General features: G+C 44.8%; 1 protein-coding gene and 1 long non-coding RNA gene across 6 annotated transcripts in view; one reads left to right on the forward strand and one right to left on the reverse strand.

Moving 5' to 3' along the window:
• The window catches only part of LOC102546827 (uncharacterized), a 40,494-nt gene extending 25,560 nt beyond the window's left edge, over positions 1-14,934 (forward strand). For both annotated transcript variants that reach the window (XR_015634569.1, XR_015634570.1), the window contains exons 3-4: positions 13,594-13,659; positions 13,965-14,934. This is a non-coding gene — a long non-coding RNA (uncharacterized LOC102546827). The remainder of the gene's footprint in view (positions 1-13,593; positions 13,660-13,964) is intronic.
• Positions 1-17,580, reverse strand: part of Fry (FRY microtubule binding protein) — a 394,540-nt gene that overhangs the window by 268,854 nt on the left and 108,106 nt on the right. The window lies entirely within an intron of this gene.

The following is a 17,580-nucleotide window of genomic DNA, read 5'->3' on the forward strand; positions in this document are numbered from 1 at the left end:
CGCACGCACGCACACACGCAAGCACGTACGCACGCACGCACGCATGCGCACTAAGCTCAGTTCTCTGTCACATTCTCTACTTCCTAGTTGTTCCAGGGCCCACCGGCTCACCCACCTCGAGCCTCCCCTGCTTTTCATCTGGATTTCATTCGGTCTTCTCAGTAGAGACCTTCCGTTTTCTCCAAACACAGGCAATTTTTGCCAGACTTTCTCCACAACGTAGAAGACAGAATTCTGTACTCTAGAAAATGTTCCTACCAAGGACATGCTCGCTAGCCTAGGCATTATCCTTGTATCAGGAAGAAGAATTTCGTCATCTACCAGAACCTGAGATCGCCTGAGCCATCTGTTATTACAGGGCATGGGGACTGTGACACCAAAGGTATTAGCATCGAATGGGAGGTTGAACCTGTCCAAACCTCAGAAATCTCAAAAGTTAAGAACAGAATCTCACCCTGAGACCAGCAGGAGTGGGATAGCTCCGTCCCTGTTTCCATGCCTGCCTAGGAGCATGTAACCAGGCCCAGTCAGGTGATCACAAGTAGTCAGTCACACTGTTCAACACCGGAAACTTCCACACGCAAATGAGGCACCTCAGTAGCTTTACCCTTTAGGCAGTGATCTTTGCCTCCCCTGGATATTCTCACACCTTTCCCCAAAATTATATAACCCTCGGTTCACCCCGAGTACAGCGTATGTGTTCAAGCCTACCCCCAATAAAGAAATATGAGTACGCTAAGGCCATCTTAGAGAGCTGCTTCAGTAAAGATCGTCAGAGAAGGCCTCCTCTCTCCTCTCACGGAGAGGTGACTTAGCACCAGGAGGAAGTGATGTGTCCGGGGCACGCACTCCCAACCAGACCAAGATCCTGCTCGATCTGGACTCTGCTTCCCCCCACCAGCCTGGCAGACAGCGGCATCTGACCTGTGGGAGGGAGAGGTGGACTGCAGACCCCACCTGTTCGGATTAAATCTGTCCTTTCTGAGTCATGTTCCAGCCATACCATAGCCATGACTTCTGGGACACATGCAAAGCCGTACCATAGCCATGACTACTGGGACACAAGCAAAGGCCAAGTTAGGGCATACCGGCTTTCTCTCTTGCTCTGAGCAACCTTGGCCACTCTGAGGACAAACCAGTTGAGCACCTTGAGGTTAGAGATCTGTGGAGACAGGCTTGCTGCACTCATTGCGTACTGAGGGTCCAGGAATGTGAAAAACAGCTTGTGTCTAAGCCAAGGTTACACACACACACACACACACACACACACACACACACACACAAATACATTCATACACATACGCAACACATATACTCATATACAACACACTCATACACATACACAACACGTACACATGCATATACACTCATACATATACACATACATAACACATTCACACACACACTCATACACAACACACATGCTTGCACACATACACAGACATGCTCATGCACATACACAACACACACAGCACAAACACACTCATACACATACACAACACATACCCACTCATACACAACACACGCATGTACGCAAATACATAACACACTCGTGCATACACATACCCATACACATATACACAATACACTCACACACATGTATACAATACACTCTTACACACACGTGCACACACATATATACATACTCATATACTCATACACACAACACAAATGCACACACACACACAGTCATGCACATGTACACAGAGTCCTGGATCATGGTACTGTGGAGAGACAGAAGCAATTACTGCTGAGACCTGGACTCGCAGGTCAGTCTGCATTTGAACCTGGAGTTCATGTTCACACTTCTTACTCCGAAATGCATCGGGTCTTAGATTTGATTTTGGGTGAATCTTAGCTGAGAAGGCCCTCAGGTTCTGGGTAGAGGGATGGGCAAAACACCATAAAGGGGACACAGTTTTGTCTTTACTGCAAAGAATCCCCATAAAAAAAATTTTTTTAAGGAAAATTTGATGAAAAAAGTAAAACCCTGGGTTGGGGATTTAGCTTAGCGGTAGAGCGCTTGCCTAGCAAGTGCAAGGCCCTGGGTTTGGTCCCCAGCTCCAAAAAAAAGAAAAAAAAAAAAGTAAAACCCACCCCTAAGGAGTTAACAAGCTAAAGAATCAAGGAAGTGGGAGATATAAAGAGTAACTCTGAGAGGTGATAGAGAAGTAAGAAAAACTCCACGTTTTGTTTTGTTTTGCTTTTTTGAGACAGGGATTCTCTGTGTAACCCTGGCTGTCCTGGAGTTCACTCTGTAGACCAGGCTGGCCTTGGACTCACAGAGATCCTCCTGCTTCTGCCTCCCGAGGGCTGGGATTAAAGGCGTTCTTACAGAGGACCTGTGTTCGATACCCAGCACTTACATGGCAGCTCACAACCATCTGTAACTCCAGTTCCAGGAGTTCTGACGCCCTCTTCTGGCCTCCACAGGTACTACTCACAGGTGGTGCACAGACATACAAGAGGACAAGTAATTATTTAAAACTATAATATGAAGCTGGAGAGATGGCTCAGTGGTTAAGAGCACCGACTGCTCTTCCAAAGGTCCTAAGTTCAATTCCCAGCAACTACATGGTGACTCACAACCATCTGTAATGGGATCTGGGGCCCTCTACTGGTGTACATGCATCTAAAGCACTCGTATTAAATAAATAAATCTGATAGAAGAAATAGACCTTCCCCAAAGGTACTCAATGAGAGAATTAAAAAAAACATAAACTACAAAATAACCACAAATAGAAGACATGTTTTAAATGATATAACCCAAACCAAAAATATTAGGAATATTCAAATATATTAAAGAAAAAGAGAGATACACCTTAGACGTAAGAGAACTCTAGTCTTTGAAATCAGAAATTTTCAGATGGACTGAAAGGCAAATTCAACAGCTCTTAAAGGATTGGTGAACTGAAAGATAGTATCTGAAGAAATGACCCAGAATCCAGCCTAAAGAGAAGAGAAAAAGGAGAAGTGACCTGAATAAGAGACAAGGCAGCTAGACCCGGGAAATTCTGACACATCGTCTAATTACAGTTCTGGGAGAGCTGAAATGAGTTATTACTTGTGAATTCTCCCAACTGTGCCTATCAATTAAATTGAATCATAAGCAGAGGAGATCCATGCTGAGAAAGAAATAGAAAAAGAGACAGACTCTCTGTGTGTGAGTGGATAAAGTCTAAGAGAACGACGAAAGCGACACAGAGTTTGAGGGGGACCTGCGAACTTTTTATTATCTTTTTCATCTTGCGTAAAGAATATTAATGACAGGAACTAAAATGAGAAAAGACTGAAGAGTTGGGCAAGGCAGATAGATAGATGATCTGCAATCTGCTGGTTAAAACCACAGAAACCGTTAAGATTTTAGATTTGCTTCAGGAATACAACGGAGCAGGGACCCGGCTCAGGTGTGGTCCCATGGGATCCAGAGTGCTCACAGAGCAGCTGTCACATGAACATGGCCCTAGGGCTTGTGTTCTTATCCGCTGGTAAACCCCAGCTCACTCTGATGTAGGGCTCACAGCCCTGGAGGCCAGTGGGAGCGCATGAAGTGGGTGATCCGGTGGGCCCTGGAACAACTAGGAAGGAGAGAATGGGACAGAGAGCTGAGGTTAGCACGTGCGCTCATGCGTGCTTGCGTGCGTGCGTTTACGGTTGGACAATACTGTGTGCGACTTGGGAAGCTTGACCAACCTGAACTAGCTTGACCAACCTAGAGGCTCTGTGTCTGGGTTAAGGAGACATCCGACTACCACAGCACCTGGGCTCGTACACACTCCTGAAACAAGGCTTATATTTCCTCAAACGGAAGAGAGCTTAGCATCTGTGTCCTGCCCCGATAGGTGCTGGCATTCTGGAGCAGAAGCAAGAGTAGAATCGTGGTTTCCTCTGTTCCCCATTGGATGTCGGAACTCTTTAAAGGGGAGGCACAATTGCAACTGGTGCTCAACAAGAGGATGGAGGCTCGCCTTTCACACAGATTCACATGCTCATTCACTTCCTTAACCCTTCCAGAAGCATCCACTGGGACCATCTTTCACTGGACCTTCTTTTTCCAACAGAATCGTTTCCCTAAGCTTGTTTACTTCATCTAAATGGCATACTGTAGTTTTTAATGGGGAAATAGAAGTCTCCAGGAAAATTTTTAAAACACAGTGTTTCAGGGGCTGGACAGATGGCTCAGGGATCAAAAGTATTTGCTACTTTTGCAGAGGACCTGGGTTTGGGTCTCAGGACCCACAGGTGGTCCACAACTGTCTTTAACTCCAGCTGTAGAGGAGCCTATGCCTTCTTCTGTCCTCCATGGGCACCACACATACACGGGACACAGACATACATGCAGGCAAAAAAACCAAATTAGTTAATTAATTAAAGGGGTTGGGGATTTAGCTCAGTGGTAGAGCGCTTGCCTAGGAAGCGCAAGGCCCTGGGTTCGGTCCCCAGCTCCGAAAAAAAAAATTAATTAAATAAAATAAAAAGACTCAGCCATCACTTGAAGTTGCCAGGAATGGGGTCAATGGATGCTTTACTTGGCCAGCAGGCTAGGAAGCTCCCCTTGTCGATTTCAGAGTAGCAGATTCCAGCCATTTTCATTTTGCCTCTCTCTCTCTCTCTCTCTCTCTCTCTCTCTCTCTCTCTCTCTCTCTCTCTGGGTGTGTGTGTGTGTGTGTGTGTGTAATTACAGTATCAGAACTTAAAGATCACTATTGAAGGACACCCAAACTTCATAATGCACACTTAATCAGAAATAATTTTATTCAATTTTATGCTCTGTTTTGACAAAAAAGTCACTGCCCATCCACTGTTATTGTTGTTGTCGTCGTTTTGGACAGGGTTTCTCTGTGTAGCCCGAGCTGTCTTGGAACTCCCTCTGTAGACCAGGCTCATAGATCCGCCTGTCTCTCTTTTTTCTTTTTTTTCTTTTTTTTTTTTTTTGGTTCTTTTTTTTTCCGGAGCTGGGGACCGAACCCAGGGCCTTGCGCTTCCTAAGCAATCGCTCTACCACTGAGCTAAATCCCCAACCCCTCCGCCTGTCTCTTAATTCAAGGCCTGCCCCAGGGACACCACCTCCTGCTGGCCATTGCCCATCCTAAGGTTCCTGGCTTCGAAGCAAACATTACGTTGTTGCAAACAAGAGGAACACAGGAAAAGGCAGGTTTTTCGCATAGCCCAGAGTCTTACCAAGATTTTCTAAAAGGCAAAGTAACTATGTGAAGGCAGAGGATTTGGGTTGAAATTGAACCAGAATTTACTCTTGTCCTCCCCGAGCCAGTCAGTGTCCAGCCCCCTTAACTACAGTCAGTACCAACAACCAAAGACTGAGGAGTGACTTTGCGTGGCCTTGAGTGAGACCCAGACAAAAGGCAAATGCTTTGATAAGAAATGTAAAATACCCACTGTAAAGAGAAAATATAAATTTGCTAAAATCCACATGTTCCCGTGCCAAGCCAATACTTTGCTTAATGAACACCCATGTCTTTGTTTACTTACTTTGGAAAATGTGTAAGTTCAATAAGGCCTCAAAACTTAAGAAGCAAGGAAAGGTGCTTTCATTATAAAATTACTATAAAATATTTTATGCATTTATAGGCTTACATTTAGCAGGTACTATGTTAAAAATCTGCCCTGTTCTAAAGACTTGTCATCTTAGGTTGTAGTTTTTTTCCCTTTTGCTTTTTTTTTTTTTTTTTTGAGCCAAGGTCTCACTATATAGACCAGGGTGGCCTAGAACTCAGAGATTCGCCTGCCTCTGCTGTGGTTAAAGGCATCTGTACCACACACCACAGGCTCAAACTGCCATACCTGGCTTCAATTTGAGGTTTCTTAAGAGTCACCAGTACCTTTGACCCCAGCACTCAGGAGGCAGAGGCAGGCAGATATCTGAGTTCGAGGCCAGCCTGGTCTACAGAGCGAGTTCCAGGTTAGCTAGGGTTACACAGAGAAACTCTGTCCTGAAAAATAAGAAAAAGAAAAGAAAAGGAAAAAAGGGGGTCACAGGCATTCCAATATCTGACGGTGTTGTGTTGAAGAGTGTAATGAATGACTATGCAGACCTCATACCCACTGTTCCTAGAACAAAGGGCAAATAGGATACCTGAAAATCTGTCCTCTTCATTTTGTGTCAGATTAATATTCTAGAAAAGATTTCCAGAAAGTGCTTTGAACTCATGAGAAAATGTCAAACAAAAATTCAGGATCTAGCTAGATTTTAAGATATTAAGATTTTTAAGATATTAAGATATTAGTGTGGGTTTTCTCTCTAGCTCCATCCATTGACTTGCAAATGTCATGGTTTCAATTTTCCCTACAGCTGAATAAAACCCCATTGTGTACGTGAACCCCATCTTCATTATCCATCCACCAGCAGATGGACATTGTCTTAGGGTTTCACTGCTCTGAACCACGACCAAGGCAACTCTTATGAGGACAACATTTAACTGGCACTGGCTTACAGGTTCTGAGGTTCAGTCCATTACCATCAAGGAGGGAACATGGCAGTATCCAGGCCGCAGTAGCTGAAAATCCTACATCTTCTGAAGGCTGCTGGGAGAAGACTGGCTCCCAGGCAGCTAGGACGAAGGTATTAAAGCCCACACCCACAGTAACACACCCACTCCAACAAGGCCACACCCACTCCAACAAGGCCACACCCACTCCAACAAGGCCACACCCCTCCAACAAGGCCACACCCACTCCAACAAGGCCATTCCCACTCCAACAGAGCTGCACCTCCTAATAGTGCCACTCCCTGAGTCAAGCATATTCAAACCATCACAGACTGGATCCAGGCAGTTTCTGTATCCCAGCTATTTATCAAAAGAGCAGCAATGGGGTTGGGGATTTAGCTCAGTGGTAGAGCGCTTGCTGGCCCTGGGTTCAGTCCCCAGCTCCGGAAAAAAAAAAAAGTTTAAAAAAAGAGCAGCAATGAACGCAGATGCACATGTGTCTCCTTGGTAGGAAACAGAGTCCTTTGGATATAAATATATATACCATAGTAAGGTAGGTCTTTCTAATTCCTTGCCCCCTCCTGCCCACTAGGTACAAAGATCATACCAGTCAAACTTTAGCTTGGAGCAGGAAGGGACTGGTGAGTCCCCCACTACATGAGGTGCTATGCACGGACAGTTGATGGCTTCTGGGGAAAGAAGAGGTCGTTTCCTTTACGGGTGTGTGTGTGTGTGGCTCCTGGTAGGTCAGCTATACCTCAGTGAATAGTCCTGCACCCACAAGTATGTGGACTGATGGATTACTGAGTGAAAATAAACAAACAGAGGGTAATTCAGGGGGTAGGAAGAAGGGCGAGCATTTGGAAGGAGTTAGGGAGGGATGAATTTAATTAAAATACATTGCGTGAAACATTGCAAGAATAAATCAAAAATACTTAGAAAAGAAATGAAGGCTTATGACATAGTGTGCTGGCTAGTTTTTAATGTCAACTTGACACAAGCTAGAGCCACCTGGGAAGAAGGACTGTTAGTTAAGTAGATGCTCCCACCAGATTGGCCTGTAAGCAGATCTGTGAATCATTTTCTTGGTTAATAACTGATAGGGGAGGACCAAGGCTACAGTGGTGGTTCCATCTCTGGGCAGATGGCCCTGGGGTCTATGAGAAAGCAGGCTGAGCAAGCTATGAGGAGCAAGCCAGTAAGCAGCTCCCCTCCATGGCCTCTGCATCAGCTCCTGCCTCCAGGTTCCAGCCCTGACTTCCTCCAGTGATAGACTGTTACCTGGAAGTGTAACCTGAAATAATAAATTAATTATATATTATCATTTATATAATGTAAATATACAGTATATTTATTTTATATATACAAATACATATACTTTATACATACATGACAAAATATAAGATAATATATAATTATATATTTATGTACATATAATTATATGTTAAAATATAATTATATGTGTTTTATTACATAATGTATAATATTTAATATTTATATAATATATATTCATCACAGCAATAAAAACTGTAACTAAAGACACTCAGAAAACTCACATGCTCTAAAAAAGGGACAAGATCTACTGAAAAACAATAGTGCAAAATATTGATATTATAAATAGATATATAATTAAGTTATATATTTAATGTTTCTTTTTCTGTTGCTTTTAAGGATTTATTTATTTATTATATATAAGTACACTGTAGCTGTCTTCAGACACACCAGAAGAGGGCATCAGATCCCATTACAGATGGTTGTGAGCCACCATGTGGTTGCTGGGATTTGAACTTAGGACCTGTGGAAGAGCAGTCAATGCCCTTAACCTCTGAGCCATCTCTCCAGTCCCTATAAATGTTTCTTATTCATTAAAAAGTTTAATATTCATAAAAAAAAGAACGAGGAGCCCTAAAAGGTGACAAGAAAGATAAAAACATGTCAGGTCTCCCAGAGAAGAGCATGGATGTTTGTTCCTTCTGTGTCGGCGGGCTCCCGCCTCCATTCTGCCCCATGCTTCCTGTTGTTCTCTTTCTTCTGGGTCCGGTTACATTCCCAGTACAGAGGATTCTCTGATCACCTTAGCTACTTTATCTCTTACTCCAAATGCTGTTCAGCCACGGGCAATCTGATTTCCCTTAAGTCACTGGCCCTCACTGATCTCCACACGTCTGAGCCACGTGCGAGGTCGCCGGGTAAAGAAGCTCACCCTGCCCTCCTGTCAGTCTAGGGACTCTGTGTGGAGTTAGGACTTGTCCAAGGCCAGCTAGTCAGCGAGCGGGTGATAGAGCTAAGTTTCAAAGTCACGTGGTATTGTTCCTAACGTACGGTTCCTCTAACAAATGCTAGGAACCTACCATGCCCACGCGGCCAGGGCTGGGCTAAGCATCCGGTATATGGTTAACACCAAACAGAAACAGTCCTTTGTCTCCTCTGTGACACTAGCTGGGGTTTTCCAGCGTAAAGTCCCCCAGAATACAACACAATGTAAGAGGACCACACCAACTTAGCCCAACAGGTGATCCCTGATCAACACTGACTTATTTGTGGCCATGTCGGGTGCTGGTTTTCACCTGGTTTTACCCTGGGTTGTGGTCCGGGTTGGAGGATCAGGGGCACTTCCCCCAGGATGCCTTACTTAGCTAATAAGGATCGCCCTAAGGACTCTATCAGAAGAAGTCTTTTCTCCTACATACACTGAACGTCTCTGGAATAAGAAATGGTGCTCATCGAGCTGGCCCTGAGGCTTTTTGTTTGTTTGGTTGGTTGGTTTTTGTTTTTTTGTTTTGTTTGAGGCAGAGGAGGTCTCTCTGTGTTGCCCTACTTTCCTGGAACTCACTCTATAGATCGGGCTGGTTTCCAACTCACAGAAAACCCGATTCTCTGTATACAAGTCCGTGGTAACATGACCAGAGAATCATAAACGGCTCCTAGGTATAGGTAATTGGCTAAGTGTTTCAATTCACTTACAATTCACAGCCCACTGTAGACTACAATGGCTATCATGTTATAGTGTCTTTTCTTTTTCAATGTAAATATAGTAAAAGGTAGGTGCATATCTATCCTTTTAACATTAAGCGTGCTAATACACTCAGGGAGCAGCAGCCATTTAACTTCAAGGACAGCTTGGATATAAAGGTCTTGACAAGTCTAAGGTAAAAACCGGATTGGCTGGTACAGTCCTAGCCACATGTGCCGTTCGGGGCTGTTAGTAAGATTACCATACCTGGTGCACAGAGGGAGGGTGATGAGAGTTAATTATAATTCCTGGATGGGCATATCAGTGCCCCGTTTACAGGACAAGATTCAATCATTCATATCTTTCCTTATTCGTTAACATATTTATTAGATCTGGTCTGGATGCCAGACACTATCTTAAAGGACTTTGTGGGGACATGTGGGAGCAGGGAGGTTGACACAGGGTCTCCCGATACAGCCCCTGGCTGTTCTGGAACTCACTAGGTAGAACAAGCTGACCTCGATCTCAGAAATCTGCCTGCCTCCGCCTCCCAACTGCTGAGATTAAAAGTCTGTGTCACTGCGCCTACCTTTCATGTTGTGAAGAAGGTGGCGAATTAGCTATTTCTCATCCGGCAAGGAAGACAGGGAAGTGGCTAGCAGGTTTAAGTCAAAGTCTACGTAGGTTGCTGGGACGTGTTTATTAAAGGATCCAAAGCAGCCTGAATGGCAACAAGCCTTTCCTCATCCCCATCACTGAGTCTTCAAGGAGCCTTGACTTTAGTTCGGACAAGGAGGGCGGTGGGGGAGGGAGCAGGTCTATTCCAGCCAATCAGACTGACGCAGAGGTGAGGGAAAGGCACCTGAATGGCTCAGATGGTTTAAAAAAAAAAAAAATCATGGTGCCTCCCAAGAATTCAGAATCCCTGAATTGCTGTGCTGAGTCTGGGGCCAGGCCTTCCGAAAGATGGGTCTTCACCAGGCAAAATGATTACCTTTGTCTGCAAATCCACGCGTCACCACTTACAAACGCAACCCTCTGCAGCCCACGAGTCAGGGCTCTCAGCGATATGACGTCACACACGAGCTAAACACAGCTGTGTCTCCCCAGCTGGCAACACTTTGCCAAACAAAAATATTTCTCTATACGCAAGACCGAGTTATAAAAAGAATTGCATCCGTGTTTTATCAGCTGTTGTGACAAAAAAATGTGGATCCTGGTTCTGTGGGAAGTGACATTTTGTTGACATATGAGGCAACTTCGTGAGATAAGACGTGCAAGACAGGACAAATCACAGCACCAAGGAGGGAGGGATTCGATGCTGCTCTTTGACAGTTTCGGAGTTTTTGTTTCTCTCGAGAAGAATTAGAGAAACATAATGTGGTAAATTAAATGCCAAACTGTGAAGAATTCCAGTTATTGGTGGCACGGAACGCGGGGTGTGTTAGAAGCCTGCGCCATTCTAACCTCTGAGATTTCACGTTTTATGAAGAGTTTCCTATCAGACCAGAGCTCTCCACCTACAACACCTCTTAAAGTCTGATACACACATACATCCTGATTGCTAGTTGTCAAGGAGGAAGCAAATTATCCTGACACTGTTTTTGAAACCTTGAGAGAAGAGATTTTAACGTGATCTCTCACGCTTTGCGAACGACTGCCTTAGGATTTGTTCAGCTAGCTACATCTTCCACAGAAGACAGCAGTCGCTCATAAACCTGCATCCTCTTTTTCAGATGATGGCGTTTGAATCTTAGCCAGTGGGGACACAATTGCACAAAAGGGCGGGGTCTTAAGGGGTGGGGAGGGATGCTGAAATCCCCTTTTCAATTTTCCTTTCATAAGCCCCACACCTAACATTTGAAATCAAGCCATGAATGCGCACGCATTGACGACATGGTTTTAATCTGTCACATCTGAGCTGTTCAGAGAAGATCCTCACAGAATGTTTAAAAGGACTCTTACTAATGGGCATCAGCCCAAGGGAGGGAAACACCACTTAGCATTTTGCTCCGAATGTACTGCACAGCTGGAGTCCACCAGCGGGCTGAAAACGAACAGACTGTTACCTTGTTCAGTTTAACAAGGACACTATGCGAAGCTGAGGGTGACTTTAAGAGACTTAAAACAGTTTATTTTAGAAAGACGTGCAGGAACGACAACAGCTCCTGAGACAGAATCTGCACAATGTCTATTATTACCAAAATAAAGAAGACAAGCTGATATGAGCCCAAGACAGTCTTGCACTTTTCCACTTTTCCCAGTCTATTTCAGCAGCTTCCCCACTGGCTGAACAGTCCCACGTCCCCTAGTCCATTTCAGTGGCACCCCCATCTGCCGGCTGCAGAACTCATTTCCCCCAGTCTATCTCAGCAGCGCCCCCAGCGGCTGGCTGCAGAGCTTCAGTCTAGACAGCCTGGCCTGAGGGAGGTTCAAGAGGGACTGAACGGAAAAGCAGTACAGGTTAGCTCCAATATCAGATTGGAGGCTGCTGGAGTTAGGGGCGGAGAGTGTGGGTTGTGAGAGCTGCAGAGAGGTTGTCCCTGGGAGCCCTGAGGGCAGAAGTTATGGGCAGAGGAATACAGTGGGTTCTGTGGTCCTGAAGCAAGACCCAAAGGGAATTTAAGGCATTTAAAAACATCTCCACGCACAGGGCATCAAGCTAACATTACGTACATAGACCCAAGGGAGACACATTCGAGGAAAATGTCTGAGAACACCCAAAGGCACCATGAGGATTAGCTGCTTTGCACCACCTTCCCCTGAACACAGTCAATCAGGCAAGTCTGGGAAGAGAGCTCTGACTTCCCTTCCCCCACTCTCTTTTTGTGCCACTTGTGTTGAAACCAGGAGGTCACATATTGTAGGCAAATGCTCTCCCATTGAGCTGAAGGTCCGATGTGTGTGTGTGTTGAGGGGGGGGGGGTCCTCTATGGTTCCTCTAGGGGGTCTCTCTAAGATGCCCTGGCTGGCTGTCCTTGAATTTGTAATCCTCCATCCTCAGCCTTCTCAATAACTGAGGCTACAGGCTTGCACTGCCAAGGCCTTTCATCAGCAAATGGATGCAAGACAAAATGAACAACTTTAAGGGAAAAATAAAGGTGAGCCTATTCACAGAAGCAAAACAACTGTCTAGAAATCAGTCTAAAATCCTGGGCTTGGATTTGACAAAAGCTTGAAAACATTGATTTAAATATGTTCAGCGGGGCCGACAAGATGGCCCAGAAGGTAAAGGCATTTGCCACCGAATCCGACAACCTGAGTTCAATCCTGAAATCCACGTGGTGGAAGGAAAGAACCCGCTCCCACAAGTCACCCTATGACCTTCTCGAAGGTCTCAGCAGACGTATGCCTCACCCTCCCATGAAGGAAATAAAGGTAAGAAGAAAATCACTATGCTCAGCAGACTGAAGAGAAAACAAAGGCAACAAAGTAAATACAACCCAGAAAAGGGTCGCGTGGACAAAGAGATGGATACATTACTAAAATGGAACCAGTAAGAAATTATGGAACTGAAAAACACAGCAGCCAAATTTAAATGTTCATGGCAGCATCCAGCAGTGCACTGAAGCATGAAGAGGAAAGAAGCAGCGAACTTCATTTGGCATTGTTAGACCGAATGCACAAGAGTAAAAAAAATAAATAAAGGAAAAGGGAGTAGAATCTAAGAGATTTATAGTCTTATCAAGGGGACTAACCTATTCCACAAGAAAAACTTGTCAAGGTTGAGGAGAAACACACACAGACAAATAAAGGGATTCTCTCTCTCTCTCTCTCTCTCTCTCTCTCTCTCTCTCTCTCTCTTCCTCTTTCTCTCTCTTTCTCTCTCTCTTTCTCTCTCTCTCTCTCTCTCTCTCTCTCTCTCTCTCTCTCTCTCTCTCAAACTTCAGAAGGACAAAGAGAGTCTAAAAAGCAGGAAAGGAGAAGTTGCTTCTTCACATTCAAGATGACCGAGATATCTCAGCAGAAACCATGCAGGTCAAATAGAAGTGGGATGGTGCATTTAATGCCATAAAGGAAAATACATGTCAGTAGAGACCGATATATCCAGCAAAAGTGTGCCTCAAAAGTAATAGGGTGGGGACTGGAGAGATGGCTCATTGGTTAACAGCACTGGCTTCTCCTACAGAAAACCTGGGTTTGACTCCCAGCACCCACATGGTGGCTCACAATCATCTCTAACTCCACTTCCAGGGCACCTGATGGCCTCTTCTGGCTTCTGCGGACACTGAGCGCATGTACTAACAGACATGCATGCAGGTAAAACACTCACACATATAAAATTAAAAATCGAGAGGAGAGGGTGGGGGCTGGGCTTGCTGGCATGTGCTGTGATCCCAGTACTGGAGGTGGAGACAAAAAAATGATCCTTGAGGCTCACTGGTCATCCAGATCCAAGAGAGACCCTGTCTCAAACAGTGACAAAAAAAATCAAGGTAGATGGGGACCAAAGAACCACACCTTAGGTTGACATCTTCTCTCCACATGCACGCACTAACAGCTTCCAGTGCTAGAGTGATGTTGAGTGCTCAGGCCTAGAAAATATATTTATCTCGCCCCTGCAGGACTCAGCGAACACCACCGAAGAGGTCACAGAGAGAATGTAAGAGTCGGAGGAGGAAGAGGAGCCTTGTGGGGTGGAGTCTTTCAGATGCCGCAGGGCCTTTGCACTCATGAACTGCAGCTGCTCTGACATCAGACGTGCATCAGACCCAGGCAGGATTAGACCCATCTCAAGCCTTCATAGATGCAAGACAGACCCATGCATCCCACCCCTCCCTGGGGATGTATAGGCTGTTAATGGCTGCTGAGTGTAGGGGACCTTTAATTCAGTGGTCTTGTAAGGCTAAGTGAGCCTTAGCTACCAGGAGACCCCCAAATGAGACTCAAGAATGGAGTTCGATGCAAAAGCAAGAGGTTTATTGTTCCAGCACTCTGGGGTCATCCTGCACCCAGAGGAGAGGTGACTCCCTTCTCTTCCTTTCATAAGATTTTTATACAATTTTTAAGGGCAGATTATAGCAATACCAATTAGGATCGCAATGATTGGTGGTCATGGTGACCTTTACATTAATTGGCTGAGCAGGGAGGGGGACTCAGGGACCCTCCCTAAGGCCCGGGGCAAAGTTCCAAGTCAGGACCCTCTCTCAGTGTAGCCTCTGGTATGCTACTATAAATAACCCCTCACCCATGTGCATGTAAGTAGCTCTACTCAAAGTCAATGGGTCACCCCCCCAAATCAGTCAATTATTAAATAAAATAAAGGGAACTAACTAGCTAGAGGAAGAGGATGACAGTCATACAGGGTGAGGGGGACAAGAGAGCAATGAAGGGGACTATGACTAAAACAAATTATGCACCTGTATGACATCGTCAAAATGTCATGAAATACATAGGAGAAAGTGTGAGGTGCTCCAGGATAAACAAAAACCAAAGAGCCTGCCCCAAAGCATGCTCTAGAAAAGGATAAACAAAATGATGTCATAAATTAACCTGCATAAAAAAGATCTTCATTAAAGATTAATACATGGACAAGCTCAAGACTCAATATTATTGCTACTTTTTTTTTTTTTAAAGGAACCTTTGATTTTTTTTTTTTCTTTTTTTTTTCTTTTTGGAGCTGGGGACCAAACCCAGGGCCTTGTGTTTGCTAGGCAAGCGCTCTACCACTGAGCTAAATCCTCAAACCCCTTCGACCTCTTAAAAATGGGAGGCAAACAATTGAAACAAGGGAGAGACAGAAGGTTCCAGAACAGGAAAGCAGACGTCAGTACTTCTGAGAAAGTCAAAGGCCCCCGCTTGACCTGTAGTCAACACTCAAAAAGAAAAGCATTTGCAAATGCATACACAAAGGATGTAGCATGCAGTTTTGAGTCATGATCACAGAAGTAACGTATGATTCACGTGCTCCTTGGTAGATCCGTGCCCGCTCTACAGCATCAATGAGTTACACGCAGGGTAACGCAGTGAGGTACCATCGTGATGGGAAGCACTGCGCTGGGGCGCTGGGGATGGTTTAGACGAAGATGTAGTGTGGGCCACGCTTTGAGTGTCCTCAAAGAAAAAGTGAACGCGGCTTCACTTTGCTGAGCATTGCCTAACTCCAAAGGCAACGTGGCTACAGGGAGAAATGATGTCTGTGCTGGCCTGAGCCTAAGATCTTTCCAGTTCCCCTGAGTCACCCTTGGAAACCCTGGCAGGTATAAACAAACGTTGGTTCTTAACACTGGGAGCACCAAGCTAAGGAAGACCGGCTAGTAAAGTCAGACTCCCACAGGCTTTTTGCAAGGGGATTTAACAACTTCGCTTTGGGCAGAAAAACCTGGGTCCTGAGAAGAGGCTGCCCACAGCGGGGGGGGGGGGGGGGGGGGGAAGAGCAGATTAAATCCTTCTGTGGTCTCACTAGTGTTGCTGTAACAAGAAGTATCTTTTTTTTTTTTTTTTTTTTTGCTTGCATGTGCAAAAGTAGCAGGCTCTGAACAGGAGACACCAGAATGACAAAAATCACGAGGGAACGGGAGGGAGAAAGGCTTCCCATAGTGAGAATCCACAGCGTCAGACTGCACCAGTGTCTTTACACATAGAATGTCCCAGGCCCAGGGCTCATAACCGCAGCAAACCTTTATGCCTCTATGTGTTTCTTGTTCTTCGGCAAACAGAAAGATAAGGTTTTAATTCTAGTGATAAGGAAACCAAGGGACAGAGTTCATGTGGTTAGTAGACTTTTGTCTCCCAGATGCAAGAGATTTAATCCAATTTTAGACCTTTTTGATTTTCTCACAGTTGAACATGTTTTACTAAATTTACTTTGTAATGTTATGTGCATGCGCTGTAATTAACTCCTCTCACACCTCCCCGCTCTCCCTCTCTTTCTCCATTCATGACCTCTTTTCCTTTATAAATATGCATTTATAAATACAACTTGCTGGGTCCATTAATTGCTATTAAAAACATATGTATATGTTTTTAGAGCTGACCACTTGGAATTGGATAACCAGTTAGGGGGCCCATTGCTGGAGAACACTAATTCTCCCTTTCCCAATTAATGACTATTAATCGCCCGTAGCTCATAATCTAGAAATGGGACCTCCATCCACATTGTCTTGTCAACAGGTACCATCATCTGGGATGAGCCAAAGGACTGGTTCAGAGATTAGGAAACTGGTTATCAGGGAGTTAAAGTGAACCACTCATGGTCAGAGTAGTAGTTATGGAACTTGGATGACAAAGCCAGGTGCTAGAGTCACTTCCAAAACTGTGGCTTGCTTTGTAGGGGCATCTGTGAAAATGGAGAGATTGGAAAATTATTTATATCTCTTTTTACGTATATGAGCGTTTTGCCTACATGCATGTTTGTACAGAAGTCAGAAGATGGCGTCGGATCCCTTGGAACTGGAATTTGTGGACAGTCGTGAACTTCCACATGGGTCCTAGAAGCGAACCCGAGTCCTCTGGGCCACTAGGTAAACAATCCACATCCTGTCTCAACAAGTACTCCTAACCACTGAACCATCTCTCCAGACCAAGACTTTTTAAAAAGAAAAAAGGACCAATGTTTAATATCTGTTGCTAATTGGATACATTCTCATCACCCAAAGCAGATCCCAGACCTACAGAAGGCGGCGCCTCCTCACTCGGGCTTAAAAATTACACCGCACCTCGAACAACTAATGTACAAATAAATACAGAACTGATTGTGGACATGAAAAGTCAGGAAGGCTACCCTTGCCAAGAACCGGTGTGGGAGGAAGTGTTATTAAATATTTATCAGCACCAATGTACAATAGGAGCTCTTGTGCCAAACATGTAAAGTCCTTGCCCCCAAGGAGTTGTGTCAGCTCTAAAGCTGGTCCGTCTGGAAATGCATGTTGTGGTGCTTTGTGAGGTAAACAGTCCGTGCCGCGACCTGGACAAGTTATCGTTTGCATAAGCTTTTTTTTTTTAGGACAAATACTTAAATACTTAATACTTGATATACTTTTTTAAAAAATATATTATTTATTTAATGTATGTGAGGATACTGTAGCTGTCTTCAGACACACCAGAAGAGGGCAGCAGATCCCATTACAGATGGTTGTGAGCCACCATGTGGTTGCTGGGAATTGAACTGAGGACCTCTGGAAGAGCATCCAGTGCTCTTAACCACTGAGCCATCTCTCCAGTCCCAATACTTGATATACT

This window comes from Rattus norvegicus, chromosome 12, assembly GCF_021556685.1.
Source record: "Rattus norvegicus strain SHRSP/BbbUtx chromosome 12, alternate assembly SHRSP_T2T, whole genome shotgun sequence".
NCBI lineage: Eukaryota > Metazoa > Chordata > Mammalia > Rodentia > Muridae > Rattus > Rattus norvegicus.